The following is a 21804-nucleotide window of genomic DNA, read 5'->3' on the forward strand; positions in this document are numbered from 1 at the left end:
TCAGCGGAGGGAGGTCCCTGCGTTCTTGCCCAGGAGCTGGCAGGGTGGCCCTGTTATTGAGCACATATATATATACTTCATTTGCTGTATTACTCTGGAGTATGCCTGCTAAGCTGCATTTTTTTTTGTGATCTGGGATCAGTGGTGGTGACTTGGTATGCTTCATTGCTCGACTGTACATATAGACTGAGGTGTAACAATTTCGGCATCCATATTGAAATTCTTCTGCCACATCAAGTACTTGGAAAGGTGCAGTTTACAGCAGTAGTGACATAATGAAATATTAACTTGTGAAATGGTCATTTACAATAAGGACAACAAAGTATTGTTGCCAGAATACGATGTGTGCAGCTGAAAGGGCAATGTAGGAAACCTTGCAAAACGAAACTACCTGTGAGGAGTCAGAAATGAGTGGCTGACACAAAGTTGAGTTATTATCAGACAGACATTTTTATGAAACGGAAATGGTTTAGAAAATGCCTCTCTAGCCCTATTCTTAAGAGGAATCTCCCTACCCAGAAAACCAAAACTAAAAGATCTGTCTGTGCCAGGTATTCAGTAACTTGAAATAAGCCCCCCACCCCCTTGTGTCCAAAACATTCTAAACTGACCCTCACAGTAGAAATAAAACAACAAAAGGGTGTGAGGAAATGTTGTTGACTTAATATTAGCAAATGAGTGTTCACAACCAAAAATATAAAGAGAACTACAACAAAAATGGTTCCAAGGAAAGATCCTTGGATCCAGAGGTTGGTTCTCTTTCCCTGGATTTCTAGGTAGGATGCCAAGTGTCTCTTTATCCACCAGCTCCTTTGTGTCAAGTGTCTTTTTATTCAAGATTCCATTTAGGTATTTGTACTGGACTTACAAAGTTTGTATGCAAACACTAAATTCAATGACAGTCTTTCTTTAGCTTCAGACAATAAATTCCATAAGTCTTTTTTTTAGTTTCAAACTATTCCCAGTATCCTACCCACTGTGCCAAAATCTGTATACAACTTCAAGTGCCTGGTGTACTTGCCTGCCAGGACTTCTTTCATGGGGTTCTCAGATCCCCTGGTATACTCCCCTGCCAGGTATCTTCCCCCGATGTCAACTGCCTAGTTTACTTCCCTGACAGCGCTTATTTGTTTCACTGTACCACAGAAGCGTATACCTTGAGGTGTTCGGTATGTTGACCTATGGTAACAATTGCTTCAGCATCCCCCAAATTGACATCTCTTGCCTCTGAACTTGCTTGGTGTCTGTGGCTGCACTTTCTTGTTTGCTTTCAATCATTCTTCTTATTGGGATTTTAACTTGTATTTTGCATGGACTGGCGTTGCACAAGTTTTGTGCCTTTGTCATTTGCACCTTCATATAGTTCAAGCATTCGCTGGCGTGCGTGTTGGAAGGTCCCAGGGTCCGCGGTGCTCTAGGCAGGCTCACTGGGTCATCTTTGCGTCTCCAACCTGGCTCTCTTTTCCACGTTGCTGCCCCATCACTGCTGGGAGTGTGCAGCTGCACTTTCCGCGTCCTACGTTGCTTTGCGATCAACTGCTGACTTCCCTGGACCAGAGAGCACTGTTCGCTTGGCCGGTTGTATTCCCTGGAGTTTCTGCACAGCCTCCATCCCATCCATGGTTTCCTTCTTCCGCGCCTCCTCCTCGGCATCGCCACACCGATCCAGACTGCTCACGGTCAGGAGTCCAAGCACAGGGTCCCTTGTCCTCTACTGAACAGCCCTAGTCTGCACTGCCTCTGCCTTTTTTAAACGTACCTCTCACTTTCGGTCCATTAAAACAACTAGCCTGCACGTTAGGCTTCAGGCTTCTCCTCCTAGTCTCAGTACCTGAGGATTTATGGGCGTTGAAGTCCATAGATGTTACTGGATTCCTTGAAAGTGGTTGTTCTGAAATCTCACATCAGGCCACATCAAAACCAGATATTATGTTTGAGTTGTGAGTGTTTGAGTCATAGACTGGGGATAGTTTAGAGTGATTTAGAGGAAAGGTTTTCAGATTTTTGCTATACATTGGAACCGTTAGGTGACACCAAGTCATTAAGGATTTTGGTATTGTAGGGTCTTCCTCATGGGAAAGGGGGAATATCTTGACTCATTTGATGGAGTCACCACCTTCCCCCGGATAACTATCTCCTCCCTTGGAATTCTCCCTCATATTGTAGCCCCCCAGGGTCAGGATCAGGCAGTGGCTGCTGTCCCCTGGCCATTTGAGAGGAGACCACATCCAGGGAATCGGTGATGACTCCACCAAATTCATCACATACCACTATCTGTTTTAAGCAGAGTGGCACTTCATCACCAGCCAGCATGGAGAATTCAAGGAGAATTCTAACTAATCTTGTCTTCTTACTGCAAAAGCTTCAGAAAACGATAACTGCAACTTCAAGTTCTTTTTGAAGGTAACAATACTAAATGGTCGCACTCGTGCAAAACATTCTGCTTATCAAGCTAGATATGGACAAACTACGCAGATGCACATGTGACGCTGAACGAATTATTACAGAAATTGAGAGCAAACCTGACACCAACACCCAGAATGTCTCAGCGCTTCATAATCCTAATGACAAATTGCCTCTGAATCCAGCTGATTTGGGATATGATTCCTGGCTAAATAATAAGCGTCGTTTGGGCTTGGCTGATTAATATAGGTTGCTTGGAGGAATTTTTAGAAGGCTTAAGACCCGCACTTTTCCCAGAAGTAGTTGGTTAAGATTAATAGTCTATGGAACACAGAGAACCCAGGCACAGCGGCCTATACCCATTGTTCTACAACAAGCTGTTCTTATGAAGCTTTTGAGATATCCAGATAAAATCCAGATGCTCTCTTCTGCTTGGGATCTTGGTGAAATCAAGAATAATGATGCCAGACTCCCCTTTTACTCCCAATTACACTGTGGTAACTCAGATTGTTGGACATTTGAGGGTGTGAAGAAAATGCTATATCAGCACAAGATACAATAGGCTACCCCCTGGCCTGCTTGGAAACTGATGTTGGTAGCAAGCAGTACATTTTTTTGAGATCCTGACTTAGTCTGCTTTAGGATATATACAGACTGTCATCGGGCAATGGGAATGGTTGCTGTTGGGGAATTGCATGGTGGGATGGAGGTAAAGATGAAAAGTGGGAAGGAAGTGATATGCTAGTGGAAGTAATTGCAGATGGGCTTGTAGTCTTTGAAAGGTATGCAATGCATTCTCCTTTTTAAAGACCTTCTGTAATCCAGGCTTTATAACCACTTGGCCTTTTTGAACATTAAGTAACCACAAACTTGCGTTTGTATAGGTGGTGTAGGACTGTTGCAAGTTATGCTGACTGCTGTTGGTGGCTCGCCCATCGTTGTTCGTATAGGTATTGTTGCAGTCACTAGGATTGTGTATGAGGTCTGTTGCAGTCAGCCCTCCTCTTAATAGATGGTATATTCCAGTAAAGTATTTTTTGGACAAAGCTGTAACATTGCCTAACAGAGTTGATGGGTGGTCATTGTTGTGTCTTGTGTTGGGCTAGATGTATAGTGGAGGTGTGGAAAGTTTGTTTGGTAATTTTAAGTGACTTGTACCAATTCTACTGATCATGGGCATGTCTGTGGTTAGGATTTACTTTTGACATTGATGTCTCATAAGATTAACCTACTATCTTGGAAAATGAGTGGTGTCAATTGGGTGATTTAAGAGATCTAGAGTTGGTGCAGGGAACGAGTTAAGGTTGCAGTGCTCTCAGACCCATCTGGTGAATGAGCATATTAAGCTAAAAACTAAGTAGCAAAGCCAATTATTCTTTTTCTGCCACTCAGCATGTGGGGTGGTTGTCTGGGATTGCCACTGGTGTACAATTATTTCTTCAAAGACCATACTCTTGTGAATGAGAGGTATGTTGGCTTGAGGGGAAAGCTGAACGATCCCAAAGAATTCATACTGAATTCAAATGTGCCTAACATTGATGACATCCTCTCCCTCACTCTCTACCTGTGGCATTCCACAGTGTTCTATCCTCTTGTCGTGGCTTTTCAACATTTACCTTGCCCCTCTTGCCCACTTGATCTCCACCTTCTCCCCTCATTTCGAGTGTTACTGATGATGCACAGCTTTCTTTTTAAGTTGTCCTCCTCTGCCTCCTCTCCTCATCTCATTCCTGATTGCCTGACTGCTATTCTGGCATGGTGCGCTGCTAATGATCTGTCCAATGCCAGTAAGACTGAGATCCTTCTCATTGGAACTCCTACCCCTTCCTTCCTAATCTCTAGCCACCCTCCTTGCCCCCCCCTCTCCTCACCCTCTTGTGAGACAAAAACCCAGGTGTCATCTTAGACTCCCCTCTCTCCTTCTCACCTCACGGACCTTGCCAATAAGGTCCACTTTCAGCTCTACCTCCTTAGAGGCATTATCCCCTTACTCACTTTCCCCCAGAAAGTGAGTGTCTCCAGAGATCTAGTTCTCTCCAGGCTGGATTACTACAACAACCTCTTCCTCAACCTGCCTCTTTCCTCCTTCTGCCCTCCAACTAATCCAGAATAGGACTGCAAGACTTTTCTTTGACCTCAAGCCCAGGGAATGCATCTCTCAGCCCTAAAATCACTCCACTGGCTCCCGGTGGCTGTAAGGATCAAATTCAAGACCCTCTGCATCATCCACAAGAATTTCTGGTGCCTGGGACCAGGCTATATCCAACTCTCTCTCCCGAATTACCTCCCTGCTAGAGTCCCTTGCTCCAACTCTCTGCAGGTCAAACAATTCTCCAAGCAGAGAGTGGGGGGCGGGGTGGGGTGGGTAGGCGGGTGTAGATCTTTCCTTCAACAGGCGACTACCTTTAGAATGGCCTCTCTGCCCCTCTCAGACTTGAGCCGGAGCTCCTTAGGTTTCCGGACACTCAAGACTTTCCTCCTCCTCCTTCCCTCTCCGCCTCACCTGCCAATGTCCCCCTGCTGCAATGACTGGCTGTCTGGTCCCTTCTGAGTCCTACAGGAGCCAGGCCATCCTCCAAGCGGACTAGTGTTGGCCTTTTTATAGTGACTTTGAAGAGGGGGAGGGGAAGAAAAAGCGGGGTGTTGGGGATTGAGGAGTTTATGCACCATGTTAAGGTGCACTGTTTGTTATGAAACAAATAAAATGATTACAACAAAAAAAAATCACCTACCCGACCCGCTAAACCTTCGACTCTCCTCGGAAGAAGGCCCAGCAATCTAGGTCGAGGAGTTGCTCACAGATCTCGTCTTTTGAAGAGAAGGCACCGAAGGTCGCCTTCGTCGTCTGACGTTTCCCCCGAAAGGGTTGCTTGCCCTACTAAAAAATCCACCCCGGCTGAATGGGAAGCCTTCAGGGCTGAAATGTTAAAAATGTTTTTGAAAAACAAAGCCATGGTCCTTCCCAGCCTATTAAGGAAGCCGGAAAGGAAAGGTCTCATCCGAAATCCTGTGCGCCCTCAAGCCAGGGAAAAAGGCCTGATCCACGTCGAGGGGCTTCGAGGCCTCTATCCTATGTCCCATCCAAGGAAGTCGAGGTCGTCGTCACCTTCGGCAGTGCCTTCGACACCCACTAGGCCCTTGACGCCGAAACCTTCAACCCCAGCATCGCCATACTCACCAGCTTTGCCGTTAATGCTGAGCGCCTCTCCTAAATCCACACCGATAAAGAAAGTGATTACTTCCAAACCAGACAAGATATATGCTCCACTTCTCAAAAAGGATTTCTTTAAATCTCTTACCTCAATTTTCGACGAAGAGGAGCATTCTGAGGATGGAATACGGTACACCCAATGTACCAGAGTTTTAACTCTGAGTAGTTGGGAATGAAGGACCTTTATGACAAATTGCAAACAGCAGTCGGGTAGATACCTCACCCGAACTTGAGTTTAGAAAACCAGAGCCTGGGGAACATGCAGACGCATCACACTGGCAGCTCATGTCGAAAGTGGTTGAATACATGGGTTGGGGTAGGCCACATTACCTTATGAGCAAGACGACCTCACTGATGGGTCCACAATCTGATCCTATTTTGCCTTTTCGTATGGTATTGCAGAAAAAGGTGGCTAGGAACTGGGAGACTCCGGAATCCAATCCGGCAGTTCAGAACTTGACAAAACAATACTGCCCTTCCACTAGTGACCCAGACTACCTGTTAAAACACCACACTCCTGAGTGTCTGGTGGAACAAGCAGTGTACCCTACATCCCTCCTGATGTGGACGACAAATGCATAGATGGATGGGCGAGGAAAGTATTTTCTGTAGGGAGCATGGCACTAAAATCTGCCAACTCCACTGTGCCCTCACAAAGTTTTTGTGTACTCTATGGGATTGTATTTCCATGGCGGCAGAGCACATTCCCGAAGGGGATGAAAGGGACGGCTTCTTAGCTGCTATTAAGGATGGCAAAATGGCAATGTGCGAATCCCTTCAATCAGTATTGGATTCTGTGGATAGCATCAGCAGATCCATGACTAACAGCACCGTTATGTGCAACTTTGCGTGGTTGAGACAGTTGGATTTTGCGCCTGATGTGCAATCTAGGCTTCTCAACATGCCTTTTTGATGGGTCTCCCCTCTTTTTGCAACAAGGCTGACGAGAGCCTTGAAGTTGCCGACCTTTAGCCGCCGCTATTAGGCAACCCTTTTTCGTCCTAGTGGGCAACCTTGGAGCAGTAGATGTTTTCGTTACTACTCCTCAGTTGGAAGGGCGAGAGGAATCGGCAGTCGGAGGCCAGAAAATATTTCCTCGTGATGGACGAGGTAGAGGTGCAAAGCCAGCTCAAGCAGCAGCCTCCTTACCATTGGCTGCTGCAGCAGCCGCCACAACGCCACTCTGAGGTCTTGAGTCACAGTTCACCAATGGGGGGGGGGGGGGCATTCTGTCTCAGTATCTGGAAGAATGGCGAGACGTTACTTTGGATACTTGGGCTCTAGAAACCTTAGCCCACGGTTACTTCCTTCCTTTTATAAAAAGACCTTTTGAACAATCCACTGGGGAACTGCTCTTTGAGCCGTCCGGATCCGCTCCTTGTGCACGGAATTATAACCCTGCTAGAGAAAGGTGCTATAGAACCAGTACCTGTAGCGGACAGGAACAAGGGAAGGTACTCCCCATATTTTTTTGATACCCAAGAAGGACGGAGGACTGAGGCCCATCTTGGACTTGAGATACTTGAACAGGTACCTCAGGAAGGACAAGATCAAGATGGTCACACTTTCTCAGATCCTTCCGGCTCTCCAACTCCAGGATTTGTTGGTGTGATTGGACCTTCAGGATGCTTATTTTCATGTGCCAATTCATCTCCAGCACAACAAATGCCTGCAGTTCTCATGATCAATTTCAAGTTCTGCCATTCGAGCTAACCTCCACCTGAGGGTTTTCACTAAAATGTTGGCAGTAGTGGCAGCAAGTCTCGGGAGAGGGGCTTCAAGTTTACCGTTACCTGGACGAATGGCTGATCGGGGCACGTTCTCCCGAACAAGTCCTGCACCATCTCAACGTCACCTGCTACTCTCTTGACAAATTGGGCTTCTCCCTCAATTACAAGAAATCCCATATGACACCTTCCCAAAAGCTCCAGTACATCGGAGGTGTGCTAGATACATACTTGGGGAAGGAGCTCGCCACCTGAGGTGAGGGCTCAAGACATTCTTCAGATGGTGAACAAATTTCAGAATGCCCACAGTCTACCAGCCTTTCAATTTTCAGAGGTTGCTCAGCCTCGTGTCCTCCTGCATTTATCTGGTGCCAGATTCTCACCTGAGAATGAGATCCCTTCAATGGGCTCTAAGAACGCAATGGTCCCAGTTCTCAGGAAAGATGTCGGACCGACTTCAGATTCCAAACAGAGTCTCAGAGTATCTTCTGTGGTGGGCCTGCGAGGACCATATTCTGAAGGGAGAACCCTTTTGGCATGGCCGGAGATTGCAGTAGTGACGGACGCCTCACTCACTGGGTGAGGAGCCCATGCCAAAGACCTGACAGTTAGCGGTAGTTGGTCTCCATCGTAGTCCAAACTACACATCAACCTTTTTGGAGCTGAGGGCAATCAGACTAGCGCTGAAGGTTTTTCTGCCCCTCTGTACGGGGAAAGAATGTCCTGATAATGATGGACAACACAGTGACCATGCACTACCTCAACAAGAGAGGAGGTGTAGGGTCACTACCACTGTGCAGGGAAGCAATGCAGCTCTAGAACTGGACAATTCAAGAAGGAATCTTCTTATCGGCAGTTCACCTTGCCGGAGAGGAGAACACAGCAGCAGACACTCTGAGCAGGTAGAGCAGTCTCTCACGAGCGGCAGTCCTTCAAGAGATCTTCACCCTTTGGGGAACCACTTAAGTAGATCTGTTTTTGACAGAGGTCAACCGGGAGTGCGAAAGATATTGCTCCAGGGAAGTTCCCCCTAGAGAAGCTCTAGTAGACGCATTCGTGGATAAGGAGTTTCCACTTATGTACGCTCTTCCTCCAGTCCCTGTTATTCCTCATGTAATCAGGAGGTTGAGAAGGTTTGGGAAACACATGATCCTAATTGCTCCGGATTGGGCCAGGAGGACATGGTACCCGGACCTTCCGGACATGTCCATCTGTCCTCCAATGCGTATTCCACAAAGAGAGGACCTTATCTCACGAGAGGAGGGTTGGGCTCTCCATCCAGAGGTCAGCACTCTCAAACTTCACGCTTGATCTCTGAAAGGCTGAGATATAAGGATTGGGACCTCCCGGATGACATTATGGAGGTATTGTTTTCGGCCAGAAGGCCAGCAACAAAATCAACTGGTGCCAGGATAAAAATGTAGATCCTTTTCTATGTAAAACACTGGATGTTTTATCCTTCCTTGTATCCTTGGCTAAGCTGGGGTTCCAGATTGGTACCATTTAAAGGCTACGTGGCGGCACTGTCCATTTTTAAGCACTCGTCAGAGGAATGTTCATATTTCAACATTCCACTGGTGACTCATTTCTGAAAGGGCTCACTCGTGTTCCCTCCATCTCCTTTGCAGGTTCCGGTTTGGGACCTAAATCTGGTTTTAAAATTCCTAATGTGTGCGCCCTTTGAACCCTTGCACACATGTCCTCTAAGGTTATTAACCTTTAAAACAATTCTATTAGTAGCTCTAACATTAGCCCGTAGAGCGAGTGAGTTGCAGGCACTTTCATCCAAGCCACCCTTTACCATCTTCTACAAAGATAGGGTGTTTTGAAGGTCAAACCTTCTTTTTTTCCCACAATCATTTCTGATTTTCACTTGGGTCAGAAAATTATTTTACCTTCTTTCTATCCACAACTCCTGCTGGTAAGGAGAAGGAAAGACTACATAGGTTAGACCCTAGAAGAGCATTAAGCTTTTACATTTCTAGAATGTCCAAGTTACGAATTGATGATCAACTCTTCATCGGATATACAGGGGACAAGGTAGGTCAGGCGGTTACCAAACAGACCTTATCCAGGTAAGTAATTCTGGCAATATCAGAATGTTACAGGCTGGCAGGAAAAGACCTTCATGAAGGTTTAAGAACTTATTCCACCAGGGGCATGACTACATCTACAGCCCTTCAAAGGGGCATACTAATTGGGAACATTTGTGAAGCTGCAACGTGGTCTTCCATTCACACGTTGACTAAACATTATTGCATGGATACTTCCCTTGGTCGGGATGGTACCTTTTGTCAAGGCAGTCCTTCACTCTGTCCATGAAAATGTATAAATTGTAATTCTACTCCCTCCTCCAAAGCTAATACTTTTTGTCTAAACAATCTATGAAAATGAGCCAGCAAACTGGGGGTATTTTCCGTTTTATGTCACGGTGTGAGGGGGAACCACTAGAAGTGATATCTAAGATTTATAGTGCCCAAACAATGGCCGTTACCATGTATGGCGCCCCATTATGGGGCTTCCAGAGGGCTGAGGAAATGCAAATAAAAGAGAACAAATTCATTAGGAGCTTACTGGGCCTCCCAAACTCGGCTGCAAGTATTGCAATTCACCAGGAAATGGGAATGGAGTTTTGGGAAGACCTGTGGGCATTGGCCCCGATTTTGTTCTGGATCCGGCTATGGGCTAATGAATTTGCCTCGCTTTGCCATTTTATCATTCGATCTGTATTGGGAAAGGGGAGTTGGCAAAAAATTCCTTGGCTGGACTATATTTCCAAAGCCCTTGAGGAGGCCCACCTAGGCACTCTTCTTCCGCCTGAGGCATTAATCACAGAGCGGAAGCCATAAATTGGTGTTGAGGGAGGCTGTCACAAGGAAAAGAATATTATTGGAATATGGAATTAAATCTGGCCAACTACACTCATTGATCAGGAGGCCCGCTGTGATTCAACCATACCTAATCTGGGGGTCTCGTAAAAAAGACTGGTGGTAAATCACAAGGGCAAGGTTTGACTGCCTTCTTTTGCAAGGAAATGCAGTAAGAGGGTTCCCTGACACTGCTAGTTGCCTGGTGTGCGGTTACCTGCATTAAAAATCTGGCACACGTATTATTGTTTTGCATTGGCTACTCTGGGATACGTAGAGCCACATTGTTACCGGCTCTAAAGAAGACAGAGATTCGTAATTATAAGGCAGCACTCATCTTTCTTTTGAGTGCAGGCACCATTTATACTGCCTGGGCATTGCGCTCCTTTTTGAAAAGAGCAATGTATTTTAGAAAGGGGCTGATGAGGCTCCAGGGAGGTGGTATCGCTTAATGTAATGATGGAACAAAAGCAGACGTGCTTCCTCAGCGACCAAGTAATTGTTATATTCCCTCTCAGGGAAGGGATTTTTGGAACAGTGGTTTTTTTGAATATCAGGGTTTACTATGAATAGATACATCATTGTACTTTGATGGATTTTTCGTACATGTTTTTTTAAGGAGATTCTTTTAAAACATGAAATTGAATATTGGGAAACTGTGGTGTTGTTCTATTGTTTTTGTATTTGTATGTTTAATGGATCTTTGCATCCGAATAAACTTTTTTGACTGAATAATACTGCTTTGGGAGTCTGTCAAAGATGAATACATGGGAGGACACAATCCATTCGAAGAAAGTTACTTAACCCTGTAAATGTTCTTTCGACTGGATGTTCCTCTCACGTATTCCTCATCGCCATCCTACCCCTCAGTAGAATTTCCTGTGCTGTTGCAGCTCCCGTTCCATCAAGGCTGATTACTGTTGCTCCTGTGTTTTACATGGTAGCTCTGCTAAAAAACAAAGGGGGGGGGGGAGAAACAGAACTGAGGCCAACAGGCGCTGGCGTGCTATATATGCCCTTCGATGACATAACCCTCGACGGAGGCCTTAGAGGGACATCGTTGCACAGTGCCCTCTGCTGAATTTCGTTTCCGAAGCAACTGAAGCTGGACAACAAGTGTCAAAGATGAGGAATAAGTGGGAGGAGCATCCAGTCGAAAGAACGTTACCACGGGTAAGTAACTTGTTCTTCTGTGGCTCAATATTCTCCCACATACCCTGTAGGGGCGGAGCTGGAACAAACATTTCCATACGCCTGGGCTAGTAAATCGTGGAGATACTTATGGATAAACATCCTGGGAAATGTGGCCTAATTATACAGACTTAATTATCCTTTCACGGTGAACAGTGTTAAAAAAAGACCTGGCTTGCTGGCACACTCAGCACTTGTCCTGGTTCGGGAAAATGGCTGTTAAGATAAATGTTCTCCCATGTTTTTTTATACCTTTTACAATAGTTTCCCGTTCCTGACCCTAGGCATACGTTCAGAGATTGGGATGCCCTGCTGCTGCAATTCTTCTGGTGGGGGCTCCCCCCAGGTAGATAAACACACTTTATACACCCCTAAGTGGCTCCTCTTTCCCAAGGCTTTTTAATTATTAGCAGGCGGCGCCATTTAGACCGCTTATTGACTGGGTACAGAGTGACTCTAGGAAGATCTGGGTGTCTATGGAGCAGGCAGTGGTGGGACAACTGTAGACCCAACCGTGGCTGAAAAGAGGGGCTCTATTAACCCCTTTATTAGGGCCTCTCTTAAGGTGTGGGATAACCATGGCAAATCGATGGGGGTGTGCTCCTTCCCATCACCTTTCACCCCGCTAATTCATAATGACAATTTCTCTCTGGGCAAAATTGACAAGAGCTTTGTGTAATGGCTGGACAAAGGGATATGCAAAGTGGGAGATCTCTTTACAAAGGGATTACATTTGATTATTTGAGCACTGCACATATGTGATGGGGCTCAGAGAGCAACAGATTCTTATATCAGCATTCTAGGCACTAGATGCTCCACCCCTCCATTACAAGGTTGGTGACCAGGGAGCTATCCCTGTTGGAGTTGATCTTCCAGGACCCAGCAGAGGCTAAGGGGTTGATATCCAGACTCTATAGGGCAATTAACTCACTCTTTCCCTGATGGATCCTACTGTACTGGATTTGAGAGTAAACTGTGAAGGGAGATACCTCTGGAGGACTGGAATAGGATATATGGAGGGACCTACACCACACTGTGCCTGCGCCTGGCGGAACCACAAGCCAAAATACTGACAAGATGGTATAGAACACCTTCCTGTCTGCATAAGATGCAACCTGGCAACTCAGACCTGTGCTGAAGGGGGTGCGGAATCAAAGGTACCCTGTTGCATATTTTCTGGGGCTGTCCGGTAATACCCGACTTTCGGCTGAAGGAAATGAATGGGGTGGAGATCCCAGGAGAACTCCCTACTCTGTATTTTAGGCCGTTATGCCCCTCTAAAACAGCTGTGTTCAACAGTAGAACTCAAGTTGATGGCACACTTGCTACTGGCAGCCAAACTTTCTATCCTTCCTCTCTGGAGTAGGCCTGAGTCTCCCTCTATAAATATGTAGTTGGACAAAGTTTGGAACATTCTCGCAATGTAAAAACTTACCATTAATATCGGGAACTCTCTACTGACATTCATGGCTGCCATTTCTGAACTATGTGCAAAAGGACTTTCATTCCCCGACATGCCCAACACAATTGAGAGCCCTCAACCTGGATGATCTGCCCTAGACTGTATTACTCATTCTCGTGTGGTCCATCCGCATCCCCGATAATGGGTTGATTCTGCATTTTGATGCCCAAGAGTACTCTCGGGGAGGGGATTGAGGGGAGGAGAGTGAGTGAGTGAGTGGGTGGTTGGGAGTAGAGGGAGACAATGTTTCATAAAGCTGTGTTAAACTTTATTGTTGAATGCCGGACTACACCGGGGCATGCTGAAAATATCTAAAAGAAATTATATAATGTTTCCTTTTAAATAACACCCCTACTGGATCTCCTCAATCACTCTGGCAATTGGCTGGTCCAGAACATTTGTTGGACATCAATATCCCTTGCTCATATGGGCACAAGAATGACCGTAAACCAACCAAAACCCAACTCTCTTTAAAAAAAAAAACTGAATTGATGCTCTGCAGACGCGCTCCTTCGGACACCTCCACAATCCATTAGCCAGATGAAATGGACCATGACCAGTACAGTCTTCCTTGGTAAGGAATCTCTGAAGCACAATGAACAGTGCCCTATCACTCGAAACTTGTGAGAGCCATTATCAGAATTGGCTTTTTCCAAATTGGTACATCACACCAGATCATACCATCTCACATTCACCTGCAGAACCATGACTAACAAGACTGCACCATGCAAACAGCCTCCATCTCAGACTACTGGAATTATATGATATAAGAAGGCATTCTTAATGCGCCTTTACACAAGAGTTTCTAAGCGCGCCGAGACCAGGGGTGGAAGACAAAGGGAGGACAAGATAAACTATCTTAATGGGGCTTGTGTCATTCAGATAGTGCAAGAACGAAACGTTCAAGGGGAAAGGGGCGGGGACAAGGGAAAGGGAAGGGTGAAAACAGGGCAGTAATGCTCTGAGTAAGTTCAGCGCGACTCTGGGTAGTGCAAGCAGAACAAGGCACTGTTGGGTTACAGTTACAGCCCCTAAGTGCGTGGTAGGCCCAGAGGCAGTGCAAGAGTGACTGAGCAAGAAAGAGCCAAATACCCAGTGAGACTGAGAGTAGCCATGCAACCAGTCAGTACAGCAGACAGGTAGTTCAGCAGGGGAGGAAGAGGGAGAAAGCTGAGAAGAGGAAAGTTTTGAGGTGGTCTGGCTCAGATTTGAGGGGCAGGTTGACACATGTAGAGGAGAGACATCTACCACCCACTCTCTGCCTGGAGAAACATCTAACCCTTAGAGTTGGAGATAGCTAAGCGAAGGGGTCGAGAAGGAAGGTATTTTGGAAGAGAGCATTGGATGTAGTGCGTACCCCAGACCCAGAAAGCCTTGTGGACAATGCAAAGGGTCTTTGATCCTTGCAGCCACCGGGAGCCACTGGAGCGATTTCAGGACTGGAGAGATACAGCCCCTGGGCTTGAGGCCAAGGATAAGTCTTGCAGTCCTGTTCTGGATTAGTTGCAGAGTAGAGGAAGGCAGATTTGGAGAGGCCGTTGCAGTAGTCCAGCCTAGAGAGAACCAGGGTTCTGGAGACAGTGAGCTTTTGGGGGAAAGTGAGAAAGAAAGAGTCCCTTTTGAGGATGTGTAGCTGGTTTGTGGGACTTCTTGACAACGTCTGAGATGTGAGGAGACAAAAAGAGAGTGGAGCGGAAGAGGACACCAAGTTTTTTTTGCTTCGCAGGAAGGCGAAGGCAGAGGGCCAAAGCTGGGCGACCAGAGTGAGAGGGAAAGCAGGGGCAGGGGTCCCAATGACAAGTATCTCCGTCTGACTGGCATTATGGCAGAGATCTTTCTAGGCGCACCAATCCTGAATCGCAGATAGTCAAGAATAAGAGAGGAGCCTGAGGGGAGCCTGAAGGAAAGCAGAGTCATCTGCATAACACTGAAAGTTAGAGGAGAAGGTAGAGGCCAGATGGGCCAAAGGGGCAAAGTAGAGATTGAAAAACCAGGGTGAGAGGATGGAGCCCTGGGAAACGCCACAGGTAGAGAGAGGTGGCACAGAGAAAGGGGCCAAGTTGGACCTGGGAGGGGTGGTCGAAGAGGAAGGTCGTCAGCCACTCCAGGGCCTCGTCCATGATGCCCAGATTCTCACAGTCGATTGATCAGGATGGCGTGGTTGACCATGTCGAAAGCAGAGAAGCAGAGGAAAGATCAAGGAGGATGAGGACAGAAGGAATGCTGGATCTTAGAGAGCAGATCTTCACAGGTATTCAGGAGAGCATTTTCCGTTCCTCTGGCAGCTCTGAAGCCAGACTGATGGTCATGGAGACAGCCAACAGATTCAGTGTGGGGAGTAAGCTGGGAGATGGCCAGCTTTTCTAAGAGTTTGCCCAGGAAAGTGGTGATTGAGATTTGGCGATAGTTTGCTGGGCAGGTAAACTAGGCAGACTGCTTCATTAGCCGCCTCGGGGTGTGCACAAGGGAGTGCTTAAAGGGAGAGGGTATAGTTCCTTTGGTGAAGGAGTGATTACAGAAATCTGAGTGAGGGTGTCAATATGATCCTTGATGGTTCTGGAGGAGCTGGGGAGCACATGTTTGGACAACACTTTCATAGATCGAACTTGTCTAGAAACCTGGTTAGGTGTTGTCAGAGAGAAAGAGGAGAAAGGAGAGGGAGAGATGGCCGAAGGGGGCCGAGAGAGTAAGAGGGATAGGGAGTGGAGAGAGGACAAGATGTCCTGAGTTTTAACTGAGAAGTGAGAGGTCGGAGCCGTACAGAGGGCCTGGAAGGCAACAGGAAAGGTAGAGACTGCACTCCTTTCCCATGCACTTGCACATTCTGCACATTCTCAATGTCACTGGACCTAGCAAGATCCTTGTTTTGTTCCCCTCCCTTGTCACGTTCTGAAACACTTATAAAAATTATTAAATATAAATAAAATGTAGATAATATATCTCCTGGAAGAATGCTTTTCTGGTGGCTATTTGTCATGGCCACCGGGCAAGGACCACAAGCTCCACTACATAAAAGGTTCAGTTGGACCCAGTCCTGGCGCCTGTGCGTGATTACAGGAGCAACCGCAGTCAGAGCATATGCTTACCTTATTCTGGCTCCCAGCCACAACACTACTCGGGAGTTCACTTTCGGCCAGCTTCATTGTGGATCCTTCATCCGCCGGCAGATCTCCGGATAACAGCATTCCAGTCTGACTTCGCCAGGCCATCCCTGCAAGAGAAAAGGACAGAATAAGGTTAGAAAAACTATTAAGACATTACGTCAAGGTCGTGCTTAAACTAATCCTCGTGCTTGAGCTAAGAACCAAACTTACCACCTATTGGGACATTGTGAACTCCCCTTTTCTCCATTGGGGCTTGCTACTTGCACCGCAACTACCGCTGGGCCTTGTATCACCTATTGGGGAAAAGGAAAGACATTACAAGAGATGCAGACAATAATCAAGGAAAAAGACATTACAAAATGATAATGACAATAATCATTATCAAAGGATACTTACCTCTTTTGAAGTGGTTCAGCCACAGCCGGTCTGGGCTGCCACGCACATGGACCAGTGAAGAAACTCGATCTATCTAAAAGCGCACCTGCAGTGAGAAGCAGGACGGAGAGCTTGCCATCATAATTAAACAGGCGAGACTATATGGGCAGGCGCATGCTCACCACATTCTGGGAAGAAGGGTTTGAGGGTGAGCAGTAATATCACAGCATTCTCACAGCCTCTCGTATTCTCGCAGGGGCAGTATCAACAACCAGAGCAGTCCACAACACAGGAGCAGGGGAAGAAGCTAGACCAAGGGGAGCCAGTTCCAGGGAGGGCTGCAACCGTGCCCCAACGTCCCCGCAGAGACTAGGTGAGCGTAACACTATTACATTGGCCAGACGTGTTGGAGAGATGCAAGTTCTCTCCTAAGCCGCCATATTTGACTCTTCATCACTCCCAGGGTGGTACTGCGCTCTCCTTTATTCATCCCGGAGGTCCCATCATCGTTCAACCTCAACGAACCGCTGTGCCCTGCCCATGTTCTTTTGTTCTCCCACCTCTCTGGCGGAGAGGGCATTAAATTCGCTGGACGTTGCTCGTGCTTTGAAGTTTTATTTTGGACTTATGAAAACATTTCACAGAACTTCACAACTCTATAACATTTGGACCTGTTGATCCAGATGAAAGCCCTGACCAAGGCTTCCATTTCCCAGTGACTATCTGGCTGCATTTTACATTGTCATCAGCTTGCAAACAGGCCCCTGCCAAGTAGACCAAGGGCACAGAGTTGTGACTTCTACAGTATTTTTGTCTGGTGTTCCCCTGCTCGACATCTCCAGGGCTGCTATGTGGAGGTCACCCACACCTTCACAAAATTCGACTTTGTTGGCAGGGATTCCAGCGAGGTGTCCATGTCGGACAAGCGGTGCTGCGCAACCTATTTCAGGTGAGTGTTCCAGTGGTGAGTTCATTGCTTCTGTAGAGCTGTACCGCCTCCCATTGTTTTGTTTATGTACTGCTGTGTAATCTTATTCATAAGCATGTGAATCCATGAAAGATTCCAAGCTGGGGAAGGAGAACGTTACTTACCTGTAACTCTTGTTCTCCGGCATGGATATCTTTCATGGATTCACATGTCACTCTCCCTCTTACTCCTCTGGCTAACTTCTTGGTTCCCACTGCCACATTATGTGTGCTTTAAATCTGAAGATGGCCAACCGGGATGGAGCTAATGAGGACCAATGTCAGTGATAGCAATGGGCTATACAAGTCCAAGCAGTTTTAAAATTGAAAGCAAAACTACTGTATTGTTCCTGAGGACTCCCAGCTTGCTACAATAGTCAACACCAGTCCCATTGAGTACAGGCCTGTGTTGTTGGATGTTTTGACTACTATAAGCCATGCAGCTGTTTACTATCAATGTGCCCGTGGCTTAGAAGCAAACTCTCCTTTATCAAAGAAGGGAGAAGGCTAGAAGGTCTGTGGCTACCATTCTCCTTCTGGAGGCAACTTGCGTGATGGGCAAGATCCTTTTAGAGACACCCCTAACACTTGTGCTTCCCCGGCGAGGCCTATTAAGTATAAGGCAAATTATACATTCCCCCCCCCCCACCATTCCTGTTGGTGTTATACCAAACTAGACTCAGTTATGATGACAACCATTAGGAGGAGAGCCACTATGGCAGCTCTTACCATCGCCACAGATAATGCAGGGCAGTAGTTAAGTGTGCTGTGGAAAAAACTGTCTACAGCTTCTTTAGTGGTCAGAGCGGCTAATGTGGGCACCATTGCAGCCAGGTATGACGGATGTGGTCCCAGATGGCAGACTGTCCATTTTCTTTCTCAGTCAAAGGCAAGTAGAGTTTAGACAAATTATTAAGGAGGGGGAACTAGCCTCTACTCACTCCACTGATGGCGCCATTGATCTGACGGGTGCAGAGGTTCGGCAACTTGCTAATCATTCTTAATTAGTCCCATCATTCTTAAGCAAGATTGGATAAAATTGGGTCCATAATTAGTTGACTTTCAGTCCAATATATTGGATACAGAGTATGACGGCCACAAGCTGTTTGGAAAAAACATTGTTGACTCTGTAGTCCTTGGCGTTCACTCAGACACAGCCAGGGAATGTCTGCATTTTGGGGCAGATACCCTTTGCAGGATCTAGGTACTATAATACGGAATGCTCGCTGCATTAGTCTCAGAATCAGGGCTACCAACAATTCCATACCACCAATCACAAGATTCGGAAAAGGCAATCGCAATACCAACAGGCGGCAACTATTGAATCAAGCAACTCTTGATCCTCACCGAGCAGAACAAAATGACTTTCCTGTAATGCCCCAGCTAGCTTGAGCACCCCAATCGGGGTCAAGATAAATTTGGAGAACACCACGTCACTTTTGGGTGCTGCAAATAATTTGATTGGGCCACACCCTAGAATGTATGGCTTTTCAGGGGGACAAACTCCCTTTAAGGAGTATACATTCTCCAGCATGTGATCTGGCTTGGATGATTTTCATGCTCCTGAATATTCCTTCATCCGGCTGCGAATCCACAGTAAAAGAAAAACTGTTTCACTTACAAACTTTCATTCTCATATAAACCAATTACTGAGCTCTGGGTCATACTGCCCCCAGCCAATGACTGCCCTCTCCCTAAGCCCCTCCTCTGACAGCCATCTTTGGATTTCTACTGCACGTTCAAGTGTTGGTAGTCCTTGTGTTTTGCTCCAAGAGCTTTACTACGTTTCTGTGCTTTTTTGTTAAAAAGTTCAACATTTTGTCAAATAGAGCCAGTGTGCTCTTTCATTCCGTTAACCGGCGAGCGGTAATGCGTTTGTCAGCATCTTTCATCGCCCCTCAAGGGTAAGAATCGTCGAGAGTCGAAGATTCCAGAAGGCCATCAGGCCTACAGCGCATGCCGGACCATGTCACGTTCTGCTCCAGCTGCAGATTGAGGAATGTTTGTGGATGACAAACACAGTGCCCCTGTCTCCATCCGGATCACAAGGAAACAGAATGCGAAATTTGCCTGGGATTCACCAAATGCACCGTCAAGCATGGGCACAGAAGATTGTCAGCGTGGCTCAACGCCAAGGCCTCTACCCCTCTATCCCATATGGCAAGCAGGGGCATGCCTCACCCAGGACCGGCCGGTCCAAGGAGCGGGCTTCTAGGTCCTGTGGGGGCCCAAGACAAGGATAAGCACTGCAAGTCCGTTTCCGTCTGGGTCGCCGTGCAAGCGGGTCCCGGGACGAGCAGGGCGCACTCATCTTCGCTGTCTGCCCCCATTTCAAGCCATCGCTCCAGCTCCTCCTTGAAGAGTAAATCTGCTAACCCTGGGAAGCTGCAGGAGAAGCTGGAGAAGACCAAGATGCAGGTTAAGGTGTCCGAACTACCCCTGAAGGCCCAGGTGGTCCAGGAGAAGTCAGGTGGTGGTGGCTGCTCTCGAAGACGAAAGGAGCTGACGTGGTCTAGGGGACCCCTGCGACACCCAGAAATGGCACTTTCTCCCAGACGGGAGGCTTCTGCCAAGCCAGTGGAGACAACACTGGAGAAAAGGGAGGCAGGCCTGAACCTGGCTCTGACCCACTCCGGATGTAAAGGGGGGGGGGGGACAGTGGAGGCCTCTACTGTGCTCCAGGGCACGGATATTTCTTCTTCAGACGTAGAGGACATGGTGTCCGTTCACTCGGTCCTATAGGACATGGGGAACAACGGCAGAAATGCAGAGAAGGTCGGTGAAATCGTTGAGGGGGGCGATGACGGGGGACGATGACGGTGTGGCAACTCAACGTGGTACTGACGAGGTTCATGGGGTCCCCCTTTGAGCCTATGCATCAAGCTCTTCTCAAGTTTCTTTCGTGGAAGACCGCTTTTCTCGTGGTCATCACCTCTGCCAGGGGGGTAGGTGAGATCCAGGCCCTGTCCTGCAAGCAGCCTTCTCTGACGTTACACGAGACGAGGGTGGTGCTGTGGGAGCGCCCTTCCTTCATGCCAAACGTCCCATCGGAATTCCACCTAAACAAAGCTTTGGTGTTGCCTGTGTTTTTTCCAACACCTTCTTTGCAAAGTACTTTGCACTCGCTGGATGTGGCACATACTCTGAAGTTCTATGTGGCACGCACAAAGAGTTTCCGGAAGACGTCACAACTTTTCATGAACTTTGGTCCTGTGAACCATGAGAAAGCTTTGTCCAAGGCTTCCATTTTCCGGTGGCTCTCAGGCTGTATCACACACTGTCAGCGATTGGCAGATCGACTGCTGCCCGATCATCGAAGAGCCCATTCCACCAGAGCGTTCGCTGCGATGACGGCGTTACTGTCTGGTGTTCCCCTGCTGGACCTCTGCACGGCTGCTACGTGGAGGTCTACTCACCCCGTCACAAGATTCTACTGCATCGACTGGGATTCCAGAGAGGAGTCCAGGTCGGCCAAGCAGTGCTACGTGAACTGTTCGCCTTGAAGGTGAGCCTGATCCGGATGTAAGAGTAATTGCTTCTGTTGAGCCTTGCCACCTCCCGCGGTTGTGTATGTATGTACTGCTTTGTATTCTTAATTTGTGTGCATGTGAATCCATACCAGACCCCATGATGGAGAAGGAACAGGTTACTTACCTGTAAACTGTTGTTCTCCAGCATGGGTCTGGTATGGATTCACATGCAAACCCTCCCTGCTGGCCCTCTGCGGCTCTTCTTAGTCATACTGCATCTTTACGTGCTACCAAATCTGAAGATAGCTGCCGGAGGAGGGGCTTAGTGAGAGGGCAGTCACTGGCTGCAGGCAATATATCCCTGAGCTCAATGATTGGTATATATGAGAAAGCAGAATGTAAGTGAACGCAAAGCTGTTTTATTTTTTTCTTTTTCTTTTACTGAGGATTCCCGGCCTGACGACTGGGAATATTCATGAGCATGTGAATCCATGCCAGACCCATGCTGGAGAACAGTTAGTTAAGTAATGTGTTCCTTCTTCCAAGTTTGAGGAAGGAAGTGCCAGCTTTTTTGTCAAATGATTCCATAGAAAAGGGACAAAAAGAGCCAGGAAGGAAGAGATTCCAATTCAGTATACTATCTAGTGAGAAAGAAGAATCTCAAATAGCAAACCATTTTGAATTTGGAGTCTCAGCAAGTTTATGAAGAAACTGTCCATCAGGATGCTAACTGTGCGGAAGATTTTCCCGCAACTGCAAAACAGTGATGACCTAGCCACAATGGCAATAGAGATCCTCCATGTCGTTGTCCCAATCCACAGGTTCCGCAGAACAATTTGCATTCATTGTAGGAGAGGAACATTACCTTTCCAAAGGTGTTGGGATTCAGTGTAAAATCTGCACCAAAATTGTTCACCAAATGCATTGCAGAGGGGATATGTTCCTACTGAAGTGAGGGGTAGCGGTGTGTCCCCACCATGCCGATTGGCTTGCAGGGAGTAATTGGAGTCAATAGGCAGAGGAAGTAG

General features: G+C 47.2%; 1 protein-coding gene across 2 annotated transcripts in view; it reads left to right on the forward strand.

Moving 5' to 3' along the window:
- Positions 1-21804, forward strand: part of CPEB4 (cytoplasmic polyadenylation element binding protein 4) — a 714680-nt gene that overhangs the window by 569292 nt on the left and 123584 nt on the right. The window lies entirely within an intron of this gene.

This window comes from Ambystoma mexicanum, chromosome 3p, assembly GCF_040938575.1.
Source record: "Ambystoma mexicanum isolate Mex_15411 chromosome 3p, UKY_AmexF1_1, whole genome shotgun sequence".
Lineage (NCBI taxonomy): Eukaryota > Metazoa > Chordata > Amphibia > Caudata > Ambystomatidae > Ambystoma > Ambystoma mexicanum.